We start from the raw sequence: 15,934 nt of genomic DNA on the forward strand, positions 1-15,934 counted from the left end.
AGATAGATAGATAGATAGATAGATAGATAGATAGATAGATAGATAGATAGATAGATAGATAGATAAATATATATATAAGGGAAAAAGTTAAAGGGGAAGTTTAATGATCTTATATCCAATTTTAAATCTCACAATGTACATATATTTCTATAGAAAGAAGTAGGCCTTGTCTCAGAAAGCAACCAGCAGAGGAGTGGCAAGATGACCTTCTTTCACCACAGGGTGAGATTATCCAGTCTGGAAATGCCGTGGTATCTTTGAAGGTCCAAGTAAGTACCATTGATCATCACTGGATTTCCTGAAAAAATGAGGTCGATGCTCCAGGTCATTCTCTTCCATGATGCACCTTCACTCCCTCAGCAGCTGCTCGATCCTTTGCTTCTGTATGTCTGCTTCTTCAATGTTCCCTTCTTCTAAAAACCTTTGGTCTGGGGGCAGCCAGGTGGCGAAGTGGATAGAGCACCGGCCCTGGAGTCAGGAGTACCTGAGTTCAAATCCGGCCTCAGACACTTAACACTTAACTAGCTGTGTGACCCTGGGCAAGTCACTTAACACCCATTGCCTCACTAAAAAAAAAAAACAAAAACAAACCAAAAAACAAAAACCTTTGGTCTGGCCGGAACTGTGTGTCAGTTGAGAGGAGGTATGGTTTGGTCAGTGGATCCAGCTCATTCAGCTCCAGGGCAAACTGGGTGAAGCCATAATACTGCCTGTGCCCCTTGGGCCTGGGGTGTGCCCTCCAGATACACGTTGACGAGGACTGGGTGCTTCTGTAGATGCTCTCATGCCACTTCCCAAAGAGAAGGCGCACGGCTTTGCCACCCTTGTCAATGATGGTGCCCTCGATCTCATGGGAGTTGGTGCTCCAGTATTTGGCCTTGATAAAGTTCACTTTGCAGTGGCAGGAATCTTCATTAAGATTTTTAATGATGATTTCACCATAGTGGGCATAGTCATCCCAGGGTTGCTGTGAGGATAACATGAGATGTTTGTAAAGCATTCTGTAAGCCTCAAAACAATGTGTGAATAAGCATTCATTGAGCCCCTCAGAAAGAATATTTTTAAAGGAAAAAAAGATTTTAAAAAACCCACCAAGAAGTCTGAAAATAATCTATTTTATTCACACACCACCATTTGTTTAGTCATTCCCTGATCAAGAGGCATCTACGATGTCTTTGCTACTATAAAAAGTGTTGCCATGAATATTGTGGTGTGTATAAGGACTTTCTTCCTCTCAATGACCTCCTTGGAAATATATGCTTAGTAGTGGGATCTTTGGGTCAAAGAGTAGGGACATTTTAGTCACTGTATTTGCATCATTCCAAATTGCTTTCCAAAACAATGGAACCAATTCACAGCTCCACCAACAATGTACCAGTGTGCTTATCTTCCCCTAACCTCTCCCACATTGACAATTCCCATCTCTTGTCATCTTTGCAGGTTTGCCAGATTCCACCAGTGATCTGAGGCTAGACTTTGACTGCCTTTGCTTCCAGAGAACCTAGATGGCACTGCCTTGGTACCCCATGTGTTTCTCTCTTTTCAGTACTCTTGGGCTGGTTCACCTGAATGTCTTAGGAGCAAGACCCTATGCTCAATTCTCCCTATTTTCTCCCAGTTTACCCTGGGGACTAATAGATCCTCCTAACTTTCAGTTTTGACTCCATACACACACACACACACACACACACACACACACACACACACACACATACCCCTTAACTGAACTAGTAAGGTTGTTTTTCCTTCTCATGATGCCAGAAGTAAATGTAATTCTCCTCAAGCCCGCTTCAGTCATACACTGTCTCTCAGTGGCCTCAGTGATAATTTATCTTTTACTGTTTTCACTGTTACCATTTACTGTTACTGTTTATTGTTTTTACTGTTACTGGCATTTGTTAAAACACAATGCAAATACCTTTTGCTCCAGCAATACCAGTGCTAGATGTATATCCCAAAGACATAAAAAAAAAAGATAAAAGGACCTATGTGTACAAAAATATTTATTAGTGGCTCTTTTTGTAGTGGCAAGAATTGGAAATCAAAGGGATGCCCATCAATTGGGGAATGGCTAAACAAGCTGTGGTATATGATTGTAATGGAATTATGTTACAATAAATGACAAGCAGGATGATTTCAGAAAGACCTGGAAAGACTTACATCAATTGATGCATACTCAAGTGAGCAAAATCAGAACTTTGTACACAGTAACAGCAGTACTGTTTGATGAAGAACTATGAATGACTCAGCTATTCTTAGCAATACAATGATCCAAGACAATCCCAAAAGACTAATGATGAAGTATACTATCTGCCTCCAGAGAAAGAACTGATATTGATTGAACACATACTGAAGCATGCTATTTTTCACTTGTTCTCGTTCATTTAGTTCTTTTATTCATGTCTTTTTATACAAAATGACTAATATGGAAATGTTTTACATAATTGCACATGTATAACCTGTATCTGGTTGTTTACCCCCTCAGGGAGGGGGAGAGGAGGGATAGAATTTGAAATTCAAAACTTCAAATAAAAATGTTAATTATATAGAAAAAAAACACAATGCAAAGAGATTCAGAAACATCATAGACCTTTGTAACTGTGATCTTTCTGAATCTCTTTGTATCCTTTGGGAAGAAGAATGGCGCTTTCCACTCATTGATGAACATTCTCATACCTGATCATACCTGACACATCCTAGTAATTCTGGGTTTTGGGGGTTTTGTGACTTGCCCAGGGTCACACAGCTAGTAAGTATTGTGTCTGAGGCCGGATTTGAACTCAGGTCCTTCTGAATCCAGGGCCGGTGCTCTATCCACTGCACCACCTAGCTGCCCCCATCCTAGTAATTCTGAACCCTTGTGGATTATCATCCAAACCCCATTACCTATTCCTATCACAAAATTCCTTATTTTCAACCCTCTCAACCCTCCCACTCTAATGTTCCAACCCCAAACCATCCCCCATTTCCAGAATATCCGTTCCCTTATGCAATAAACTTCCTTCATCCTAATTTTTTTTCCTTTCCCACTCCTTCCATCTTCTGTCTATTACTGAAACCTGACTTCCCCTTGGTGACACAGTCTCCCTGCCTACCCTTTACAGTACTGGCTGCACCTTCATTCATTCCCCTTGGCTCCCAGATCGACTGGGGGTGGGTGGGTATTGAAATACTTTTTGCTTCCTATGGCTACTTCTATGTTCCCTCCTTATCTCTACCAGTCAGTACCCTCCCCTCCTTTGAGGTTCATACTATTCATCTCTACCACCCAATCAAAATCCTGGTAGCTGTCTACAGACTTTCCCTTCTTGCCACATGGGTTTGGTACATGGCTCATTATTTTTCTTTCTTCCATGATTTCTGCCCTGCAATAGTGGACTTCAACATACATATTGACTCTTCCTTAAATACTTAAACACTCAGTTCCTTAACCTACTCATTTCCCACAAGCTACTCCTCCACCCCATCTCAGCCACACACAAAGATACTATGACCATATTTAAGAATTCCATAATCTCCTTATCTAACCCTAATCTATTGAACTTCACCTCTCCCTCTGCCTTCTCTTATCAAATCTTGTTCTTTGTCCACACTGTGACCTCCAGTCCCTTGACCCCTCAATTGTCTCCTAGGCCATCTCCCCTGTACTAGCCACTCTCTTCTATCCTCATCTTCACCCCTTGGTGAACCAATTCAACTCTACACTACTTTAGTCCTTAGCCCCCTTATCATTTCACCAGTTGTGTCCTACCAAGCCCTACCCTTGTATCACTTCCATCCCATCTCCAGCAGATTGCCCCCACTGTCATCCCCATGCTTTTATTTCCTCATTCCCTACTGCCAACAAACATGCTGATATCTCCCCCATCCTAAAACCCTCACTTGATCCTTCCATTGCTGCTATTTTTCGTCCTATTTCTCTTCTGCCCTTTGTGGCTAAACTTTCTGAGAAAGCCATCTACATTAAGAGCCTCCAATCTCTTTTCTTTCATTCTCTTCTGCTCATGACCTCACCATTTCTCCAAAACCGCTCTCTCCAAAGTTATTAATGATCTTTTAGTCACCAAATCCTTTTCTCAATCCTTATTCTCCTTGACCTCTCTGTGCAGTCTTTGACACTGTTGATTATTCTCTCTTCCTTGATACTCTCTTTTTTCTAGTTTTTTTTGGGGGAACTCTCTAGACCACACCCTCTAAACTAACCTTGAATCTCCAGCTGCCTATCAGACATCTCATACTAGATGTCCAGTAAACATCTTATATTCAACATTACCCAAACAGAATTCATTATTTCTCCCCTCCCCAACTCTTACCTTCCATATTATTATAGAACAATGGTATCAAATTAAAAAAGAAATGGGGACCACTAAATGGTAGTTAAGAATCCTTGCATGTTGCATATTGACCTAGAAAACCACGTATTAATAGTTATTATGTTTTATTTTTAAACTTACTTTCTTAAATATTTCTACTTACATTTTAATCTGGTTCAAGATAAATCCAAGTGTTGACTACAGAGATTCCTCTGCTTTACAGAGGAATACCATCCTCCCAGTCTCTCAAGCTCCCAACCTAGAAGTCATCCTGGACTCCTCTATCTCTCAACCCCCCACCCCCATATTTAACCTCTTGCCATGGCATGTCATTTTCACTTTTGCAGCATCTCTCCAATACAGCCTCTTCCCTGCTTAGTACCTTAGATCTGCATTCCCAGTGTAAATCCATCCTGGTCATAGTGTATAATCATTGTGATATGTTTTTTAGCATCTTTCCTAATATTTTATTTGACATTTTTCCATCAATGTTCATTAGGGATGTTAGTCTGTAATTTTCTTTTTCTGTTTTGACTCTTCCTGGTTTATGTATCATAGAATTCGTATGTGAATCTATCTAGTCCTTGAGGGTTTGTTTTCCCTTTGGATTTTTTTTGGAGGAGGTGAGGCAATGGGGGTTAAGTGACTTGCCCAGGGTCACACAGCTAGTAAGTGTCAAGTGTCTGAGGCCAGATTTGAACTCAGATCCTCCTGAATCTAGGGCCGGTGCTCTATCCACTGTGCCACCTAGCTGCCCCCTTGTTTTCCCTTTGGAAGTTTATCTATGACTTGTTTCATTTCTTCCTCTGAAATCGGGTTGTTTAAATTTTCTACTTTTTGTTCTATCAATTTGGGTATTTTATATTTTTGTAAATATTAACTTATTTCATTTAAGTTTCCAGTTTTTTTGGCATATAGTTGGTCAAAATAGTTACTAATAGTATTCTTTATCTCTTTCTTATTTGTGGGAAATAGTCCTTTTTCATTTTTGGTACTGGTAATTTCATTTTCTTCTTTTTAATCAAATTAGCAAATGATTTATCTATTTTTATATAGCTCCTAGTTTTATTTATTAATTCAATTTTTGCTTTCAATTTTGTTAATCTCTGATTTTTCGGGATTTCTATTTTGGTGTTTGTTTTTTTATTTGTTGATTTTCTAGAATTTTTAGTTGCATTTCAAATTCATCAACCTACTCTATTTCTCTCTCTCTCTTTCAATAAAAGGGTTCAGAGATACACATTTTCCTTTAAGGTCTGCTTTGGTTTCATCTCAAAAGTTTTGCTATGTTGTCTCATTGCTGACATTATCTTTGATGAAATAATCTATTATTTCTATGATTTGTTCTTTGGCCTACCACTCCTCTAGGAATATTTAGTTTCCACTTAATTTTTTAATACTCTTTAGATGGCCTTTTAATATAATTTTTATTGCATTGTGGTCAGCAAAGAATTATGTGTACTATTTTTGTTTTTCTGCATTTGTGAGGTTTTTTTATGTTCTAAGACATGGTCAGTTTTTGAAAGGTACTACACACAGTTTAGAAATATGTATACTCCTATTTCTCTTCAATAAATACCAGAAGTCTATCATATCTAATTTTTTAAAAATTCTGTTTGGTTCTTCTTTCTTATTTATTTTTTGATTAGGTTTATTTTGGGCTCATAGAGATAAATTGAGGTCCCCCACTATTAAAGTTTGATTGTCTATTTCTCCTTGTAAGTCAATTAGTTTGTCCTTTAAGTATTTAGAAGCTACACCATTTGGTGCATATATGGTAAATACTGGAATTAATTCATTGTCTATGTTTCCTTTCAGCAAAATGTAGTTTTCTTCTTTATCTATTTTAATTTAGTCTATTTTTGCTATTGCCTTGTCCAAAAGCATAATTGCTACCCCTGCTTTTTTGTTTTCAGCTGAGGCATAATGGCTTTTGCTCCAACTCCTTTATTTAACTCTGAATAATACTTTATGTTTCAAGTGTGTTACTTGTAAACAATATATTATTAGATTTTGCTTTTCAATCCATTCTGCTAACATATTCTATTCAATGGGTGAGTTCATTCTAATCACATTCACAGTTATGATAATTATTTCCTTTTATCCTATTCTCTTATTCTCTATTTTCTTCTCCATATTCCTCACTTCTCATTTATTTGTTTGTTACCTTTTCTTTTTTCTTTTTTAACCTTTTCTTCACTATCCCCTCTTTACATTTAAGGTTTGTTCAGCTTATGACTAATGCTTCTCTGGATCTACCTTTATCTGCATCCCTATTGAATTGAATGCATTCCTATACTAAACTTTGTGGGTGTATCTATACATGTGCATGTGTGTTCTGCCTTCTTTTGAACAGTTTAGATAATAGTGAAGTTCAAGTCATACCAGCTCCCTCAGTTTCCATGTTTGCATATAGTTTTACTTTTGCAAAATCTGATTATACATATTAATAATTTCCCTATTTTCTTCCTATTTCCCCCTAATGTATCCTTTCTCCTTCCTCTTCTTTTTTCTTATAATATCTTCAAAATGTAACAAAACGGGGCAGCTAGGTGGTGCAGTGAATAAAGAACTGGCCCTGGATTCAGGAGGACCTGAGTTCAAATCCGGCCTCAGACACTTAACACTTACTAGCTGTGTGACCCTGGGCAAGTCACTTAACCCCAATTGCCTCACTTAAAAAAAATGTAACAAAACTATGGATCTACTGTCTCAACTGACTACTTTTATAACCTCTGGGAATATTAGAATTCTGAAAGAGTAAGCCCTTTTAACATCCTTTCCTCCATTATAATGTCCACACTTCATCTTTATAAAAATATTTTTATAAAAAACTTAGTTATAATATCTCTGTGCACTAATACATGATCAATTTTTGTAAAAGTTCCACATGACGCATATAATATATATGCATATATGTATGTGTGTACATATATATCAGGGACACAGGAAAATCCATATTCATATCCATTCTTTTTTGTGTGAGGGGTAATGAGGGTTAAGTGACTTTCCCAAGGTCACACAGCTCGTAAGTATCAAGTATCTGAGGCTGGATTTGAACTCAGGTCCTCCTGGTGCTTTACCACTGTGCCATCTAGCAGTCCCATTGGGAAGATGCCATGTCTTTCAGCTCCAGTTTCCACAGCAATATTCAATTCCCTATTTTCCCTTTTGTCTATTTTTCTTTTAGATTTGTTCAAAATTGAGAGAGGAACAATAAAGTCTCCTAGTATTGTAGTTTCCTAGTATTTCTATGTATTTTCATAATTCAGGTAATTCTTCCTTTATTAATTTAGATGCTAGGGCATTCAGAGAATATCTTTAATATTGATATTGATTTGTTGTTTATATTCCATTTAAGTATAATGAAGTTTCCTTGTTCATATTTTGAGGGGGTTTTGTCTGATTTACAATCATCTGAATGTAATTCCTATTGTGTTTTTTTCACCTGATGCATAGTAAATTTTGAGCCCTCATTTTTTACTCTAGAGTAAAACATAGTGGGGTTTAGTATACTTATCTGTCACTCTATTTTTTTATTGAACTGTTTAATCCATTTATATTTATAGTTATGAGCTAGGTCTATATTTTCTTACATTTGTCTTTCTTTTTTTTCTTTTCTTTGTGTGTGTGTGTGTGTGTGTGTGTGTGTGTGTGTGGCAATTGGGGGTAAGTGACTTGCCCAGGGTCACACAGCTAGTAATTGTTAAGTGTCTGAGATCGGATTTGAACTCAGGTCCTACTGAATCCAGGGCCAGTGCTCTATCCACTGCACCATCTAGCTGCCCCTCATTTGTCATTAATATTGCTTTTTAATGAATTAATCTTTTTATTTATCTTTATAGGTATTACTTTAACTCTAGTTTTTTTCCTGTGGTAAAAATTATTGGAGTTTAGCTGACTCATTTGGGAGGAGCCACACCTGGCTCACCCTGAAGTTAGTATGCTACTGAGGTCAGAAGGAGAAACCCCTTTTGGGGGAGGAACAATGAATGCTCGATGAGGGGAGTCGGAGTTGCTTCTGGAATGCTGGCGTCTCTGTTCTCTCTCCTCTGCCCTTTCCGGTGGTGCAAGCAACTAGCCGACTTCTCAAGTGTGGTGAGTGAACACAAAAGCCCTGCATTCCTTTGAATTAGCTTAATTGGAAATGAGCTGGGGATTTTAGGTTAGAGCTAGGAGAATTTATCTGTATTTCTTTTTCCCTATTTCCTTATCTTTGATTTTTATTAATTTCATCTTTGTTTTTTAATTAATTCCCAAGTAATAAAATTTGATCCTTTTGTGGAAAAGAAGCTGTAAGGCACCTTTCTTATTGGCCTCAGAGAAATATCTAAAAGGGCAATTCGGAGGGGAGGGAGCTTTGAACCTAGAGGTCCCTCATTATTTCCAGGACCCCAATATTTCAGCGAGTAAACCAATTAACTCTCCATATATTAAATTTGGCCCTCACATTCCCCTCAAACTACTTAAATCCAACCCTATTTCTACAGGCTCTTTTTCACCTCTTCCCCTAGTTTTTGCAGTTTTGTTTAACTTTTAAATTCCCATTTCTTTCTCCCATTTATCTAATTATCTAATTTTTTCCTTCACTTTTTCTTTTCAGTTAAGTAGCTAAGTAAAATCCCTTTTCTTTTCATCCCCTTCAGCTTGTTTTATTAGTGGGTTTTTTTGTTGTTGGTGTTTTTTTCACCTCTTTCTGAAAAGGATTTCTTTATCCTTTCTTGAATTATCTTCCCTTTCTATTATAAACCTTTATTCTTTGATTCACCATCATCATACTTATTTATTCCTTCATTAGTCTATGTGTTCCTCTTGGAATTAAAATTTCTAAAGTATGTATTCTGAGTTCACTCTCCCAAACAATTTCCATGTCATTTGTATTCTTCAAGGAGATCTCTAATCCTTAAGCTGTCTCTATTTGTTCTGTCTTTGAGATCAATGTTTTACTTGTATGGAGATCATGTTTTCTTTTAATGTTATTGCTTTTTGCTTCTCCCAGTATAAATACACTTCTGTGTATTTATATTCCCAATCAAGTTCATGAGATTTTCTTTTAAAATTTTTTTTCTAATTACATGTAAAAACAATTTTAAACATTAGTGTTTTTTAAAATGCAAATGCCCAATTTTTTCTCTCTCCTTGTGAAGGCAAACAATTTGATACAGGTCATGCATATGCATTCATGCAAAACATATTTCCATATTAGTCATGTTGTAACAGAAAACACAGACCCTCAAACCCGCAAGAAAAATAAGGAAAGTTTTTTTTTAAGTATACTGTGATCTGTATTCAGATTCCATCAGTTGTTATAAGTGCTTTATTGTCTTGAATCATTGTATTTCTGAGAATAGCTAAGTCATTCACAGTTGATTATCCTTACAATATTATTGTTCTCCTGGTTCTCTTCATTTCACTCTGCATCAGTTCATATAGATCTCCCCAGGTTTTTCTGAAAGCATACTGTTTTGAGAAATTCTAGAGCTCCCAGGCCAAAGAGAAAATATTGCAAGCAGCCAGAAAGAAACAATTCAATGTTTGTGGAGTCACAGTCAGGATAACACAAGATTTGGCAGCTTCTATGTTAAATCATTAGAAGGTTTATAATATAAAATTCTGGAGGACAAAGGAGCTAGGATTACATCCAAGAATCACTTACCCAGAAAAACTGAGTATAGTCCTTCAGGGGAAAAATGGATAATCAATGAAATAGAGGACTTTGAAGCATTCTAGATGAAAAGGTCAGCGTTGAATAGAAAAATTTGACTTTCAAATACAAGACTCAAGAGAAGCATAAAAAGGTAAACAGGAAAGGGAAATCATGAGAGACTTAATAAGGTTAAGTTGTTTACATTCCTACATGTGAAGATGATACTTGTAACTCCTAAGAACTTTATCATTATTACGGAGTTAGATGGAGTATATATAGACAGAGGGAACAGGTATGAGTTGACTACAATGGAATGATATGTGAAAAAATTAAATTAAGGGGTGAGAAAGAGGAATGCACTAGGAAAAAGGGAAGGGAAGAAGAAAATTATTTCATATAAAAAAGGCAAGAAAGAGCTTTTAAAGTAAAAGGAAAGGGGGAAGAGGTTGGAAGTGTTTGAATCTTACTTTCATCAGAATTGACTCAGAGGGAATAACATACACACTAAGTTGGGTATAGAAATCTATGTTACCCTATAGGAAAGTAGATAAATAAAGGGAGTGTGTGACTGGTAGAAGGGAGGGCAGACTCTGGGAAGCAGTAGTCAGAAACAAAACACTTTTGAGGAGGGACCAGGTGAAAGGAGAGAGAGAATAGAATAAATGGGGGGAGGGTGGAGAATAGGATGGAGAGAAAAATGGTTAGCAATCATAAATGTGAAAAAAAATTGAAGTGAGCTTCTCTGATAAAGGCCTCATTTCTCAAATATATAGAGAACTGAGTAAAATTTATAAAAATAAGAGCCATTCCCCTGCTGATAAATTATCAAAATATATTAAATCAGTTTTCAGATGAAGTAATCAAAGCTGTCTATAGCCATATGAAAAAAAAATTATCTAAGTCACCCTTGGACAGCAATCTGGGTAATGCAACAGGGTCCTATACCCAGTGCCAACAAAAGGTCCCCTATAATCTCCTTCTAATCAGTTGTCCAACCCACTTACCATCAGTGGGTTGAGAAGTCTGGAAGCTGTTGCTATAGATTCAGTCAACCCCAACACCTGCTGTTAACTTGCCAGGGCATCACTAGTACTGGCCCATGCTCTACTCCCACTCCAGTAATACAGACCTTTTCGGCTGACCTTTCAAGTTATCTTGTACTGGAAAATTGTTTCACCCCATCTTTTTGTTGGAGCTGCTGCTACAGAATTCATTTTGAGGCATTATTTTAAAATTGTTTGGAAGGGAATTTGGGAGTGCTTAGGCAAGTCCTGCCTTTACTCCTCCATCTTCCCTATTTTGGTGAGATTTCCTCTTGTGGATTCGAGGTTTTGTATTCTGCCAACTTTTATCTATCTATGTGTTTGTTTGTTTGTTTTGCTGTACAGGCCATAAATCTTGCTTTCACAATTCTTATTTCCCTCTTGAACCATTTGGGAATGTTCAGTTTTGGTTCCATAAACTTTTGGGTGGGACCCCATGGGATCCTCTGCTTTATCAGGGCTAAATTTTTTAATTAAATGTTTAAACTTGTTCAGAAATCTTGGTGGCTGCTTTCCCTTCTCTTTTATTATCTTATCTGTTGATTTATCTGCTCAAGGGTTTTTAACTGAATCTTATTCCTGAGATCTCTGGGTTTTTTTCCCTTATATTCTTTCTTTCTTTTTTTTTCTTTTTTTTTTTTTGCAGGGCAATGAGGATTAAGTCACTTGCCCAGGGTCACACAGCTAACTAAGTGTTAAGTGTCTGAGGCTGGATTTGAACTCAGGTTCTCCTGAATCCAGGACCGGTGCTTTATCCACTGTACCACCTAGCTGCCCCTTTCCCTTATATTCTACCAGTAACTTTCTAATTCCTTCTACGTTGATGCCAGATTTTGCACAGGCTGAAACTCGAAGTTGTCTCAGTTTGCTCCCATATTTGAGGATTCACTTTTTATTGTCCTCAGTCTTTGCTCCATGCAATGGAAATGGCCTCAGCTGGATGCCAGTCTCCTTTCCTTCAGGCTTGTGTATTCTCCCTTCTCTTCCCTTCCCTCAATCACATTCTGCCTCAGTTTCCTCTGAATTTATTTCTCCACTTGAGTGCTGCCCCAAGTAGAGGACACTTATGTCCTTCTCTACCGTCCTTCACTTGGCAGCAAGGAAATTGTTGAGTGGCTCCCAGCACACAAACCTTTTGGTTCTGCTGCCCTACTAGAGGTTGGGGCCTTAGGGATTACCCTTCTCTTTGTTAATTCATTGGATTATTATCTTATTAGGATTCTTGGTGCCTTTGTTCTACAGAGATTTCTATAATTAGTCTACCTCCAGTGCATAATCCTTATTTTGAGGAGGTTTGAGAGGTCCTGAAGACTGTCAAAAATGTCTAATCTGCTATCTTGTTGGTTATGTGACCTGGCCATTTACCTTTTTCTCTGGTCAGTCAGAGAACACAATTAGTTCAAAGCAAAGGGATTTAATGAAATCATATAGTGAGAAGGTTTGCAATATTCCTCCCACAAACACAAAACACTTCTGCGCACACATATGTACACCATCAATGGGAACAGTGTGCATGCATAAGGATCATGCATGAGGTGACCACATAAATGAATGAACAGGCATTTATTAAGTGCTTTCTATGTGGTAAGTACTGCGTTAATGGGGTAAGGGGAATACAAATAACAAAAGCAAAGATAGTCCCTGCCTTTATATCCTATTAGGGTAGTTAAGTCCAGAAAGTTAAAGTAATAGTGAGCTGGGTCATAGGGGAGTTGAGTAGCCCATCCAGGACCACTGACAGAATTGATTTAATCCTAATTTATAGTTCCAGAATTGGAGAGATGGGAAAGGGGAAAGGATATACCACATATAGCAGCAAGTGTGATGGTCACAGAGGAAAGAGGGAAGTGAAGCAAGGGTGGGCTTTCCTAAAATAGTGATCTAAGAGATGGAGAATTAATTATGACAGTAGGGTTCTACAGCATAAGTTCTAGACCCAAAGGTGTGGTCTCTGGAAATACCTACAGAGGTGCAACTCACAGCCCTGAGGCTATAAGATCCTTCATGTGTTCTGGTGATGTCATAATAGTAGCAATAATAAAAATAGCTAGTATTTATATAATGCTTTAATATTTGCAAAGTACTTTACAAATATTATCTCATTTTACAATGTAATGGCTTCAGAAAAACCTTGGAAGACTTACATGAGCTGATGCAAAGAAGTGAGAAGAACCAGGAGAACCTTGTACATAAAAACCGTAATATTGTACTATGATCAACTGTGAAAGACTTGGTTACTCTGATTAATACAATGATCCACAACAATCCAAAGGACTCATGATGAAAAATGCTATCCACTTCCAAAGAGAGAACTGATAAACTCTGAGTGCATGCTGAAGCAAATCTTTGCCTTTCTATTTGTTTGCAACATACCTATTGTGAAAATATGTTTTGCATGACTTCATGTGTATAATGGTGATCATATTTCTTGCCTTCTCAATAGGTGGGGGAGGGATTGAAGAGGGAGAGAATTTGGAACTGAAAGCAAAAATTTTAAAGAGAAGAGAATTCACAAAGAAAAAGAACTGAGGGGCAGCTAAGGTGGCGCAGTGGATAAAGCACTGGCCCTGGATTCAGGAGGACCTGAGTGACACTTACTAGCTGTGTGACTTTGGGCAAGTCACTTAACCCTCATTGCCCTGCAAAATAATAATAATAAAGAAAAAGAACTGATACAATTATTAATAATAGATTTCTCAGGGAACCCAGGGATCAATCCTTTCTTCCCCCACCTGCACCCTAGGGGTTCCTCAGACCTTTTCAGTGGGTTGGCCAGGTCAAAACTATTTTTACAATAATACTAAGATATTATTTGTCTATTAAAATACTCCTCCCCTTTCCAACTATATATCTGTATAGGGCTGAATTTCCTTCATATACTTTAAGTGAAATAATATATCACAATAGATTGAATGCAGAAGCAGGTAGGAGAATCTAGCTATTTTCCATTTAGCCAGACAATAGAGAGTTTTACAAAAATATATAAAACAATGCCACTACTTACTCATTTTTTTTGTATGGAGAAATATATTTTTCATTCAAAATGTTATTTATTTTAATATGTACTGAATTATTGTTATTTTAAATTATTAAAAAACATTTTAAATTTTAACAGTTTTAATTTCTAGCACAAACTCTTGCTTAATAGCCTACAGGTCTGGATTTTTCCTGTCTCATTCCCTTAGATCCTAAGTTATGAAGCCTCTTGTCTCCCTGGCAGGAGATTCTTAGCCTCAAGAGCCAATCTCATTAAAACAAAACTCAGCATCCTCTCAAATAGCTAAAGCCTTCAGGCTTTTCTTCCTCCTGTCCTGGGTCCACTCATGAAGGTACTGGGGCTTAGAGCCCTCTGGCAGGGACCTTACCCTAGTGTACAGTAAGCATTCTGTAGATCTTCCCATTTTAACTCTGAAGGCTAAACTTTAATCTAGGTAGAGTTGTTTGCCCAGTAACTATCAAACCATTCTGAGATGCAGAATTCTCCAGCTTTCAAACCATAAGTCTCTTCTCTTTTTCCTACCATCTAAATAAATTGGTCTCAAATAATTTTAAGCGATGTAACCCTGAACAAGGCACTTAACCTCTGTCTGGCTCAGTTTCTTTAACTGTATAATGATGGAGATATCAATAGCACCTACCTCTCAGGGTTGTTGTGAGTATAAAAGGAACTCATATTTGTAAAGCACTTTGTAAATCTTAATTGTTGTTCACTCCTTTCAGTCGTATCTGACTCTTTACAACCCCATTTGGGGATTTTCTTGGCAAAGATCCTGAGGTAGTTTGCCATTTCCTTCTCCAGATCATTTTACAGACGAAGAAACTAAGGCCAATAGGGTTAAGTGATTTGCCCATAGTCACACACCTCGTAAGTGTCTATGATGAAATTTGAACTCTCATCTTCCTGACTGCAGGCCTGGTGCACCACCACTAGTCACTGAACCACCTAGCTGCCTGGTAAATCTTAAGGTGCTCTATAAATACTAGCTATTATCAATAATTTAACCTTACATATACCTTGTTTGCACAGTGTTTCCTTCCCATTCCCCACCCTCACCCCAACTCCCTCTTCATTTCCCCAGCACTTAGCACGGTGCCAGACAAAGAGTAGGTGCTTAATAAATGCTTGTTGACTGTGACTGCGACCTCTGCCAGCTAACAAAAACTAGGCAGAGTGCACCCAAGCTAAAATAAATTCTTTCCTTTTTTATCCCCGTGTCTCCATGGAGATCAAAGCCTTCTGTTGCAGATAATTATCTAATCGAGGGCTAGATACTCTCAGCTACTCCCGTTTCCCTCCGGTTCAGCTGCGGATAAAGCTGAAGCTGGAAAAAAGGTAAACTAGGGAGGCAGACTCAGTGTTCTTCCCCCACTTAGGCCAAGTCCCTGTCTTTATTCTGCAGAACAGTAAGAAACAAAGCTTCTGTCCTGGTGGAAAAACCTCAATCTCCCTACATTTAATTTGACACAATTTGTTCCTTTATTTCCCTATTTTGCCTTTCTTTATATTCCCAACACTTGACACAATGCCTGGCACATAGTAGGTGCTTAACCAGTGTTTATTGGTGATAATGATATCAACCATATACTTTGTTTCCAGCTTTTTAGTCAATGATAAACATTGATTAAGTACCTGCTATGTGCTGGGCACAGTACACACAGCAGTAGAGCATTATTATCTCAAATAATGTTATGAATATTTTTGAACACATGGGACCTTTTTTTTTCCTGTTGAGAATTTCTCACTGTTGGGAAGTTCTCTCTTCTCATAAAATATGATCTACATTTTTGTACTTACCCACTAGTCCTAGCTCAACTGTTTGGAGCCCAGCAGAATAAATCTATTCTTTTCTTTTTTTTTTGCAGGGCAGTGAGTGTTAAGTGACTTGCCCAGGGTCATACAACTAGTAAATATCAAGTGTCTGAGGCCGGAT

Source organism: Dromiciops gliroides, chromosome 1, assembly GCF_019393635.1.
Source record: "Dromiciops gliroides isolate mDroGli1 chromosome 1, mDroGli1.pri, whole genome shotgun sequence".
NCBI lineage: Eukaryota > Metazoa > Chordata > Mammalia > Microbiotheria > Microbiotheriidae > Dromiciops > Dromiciops gliroides.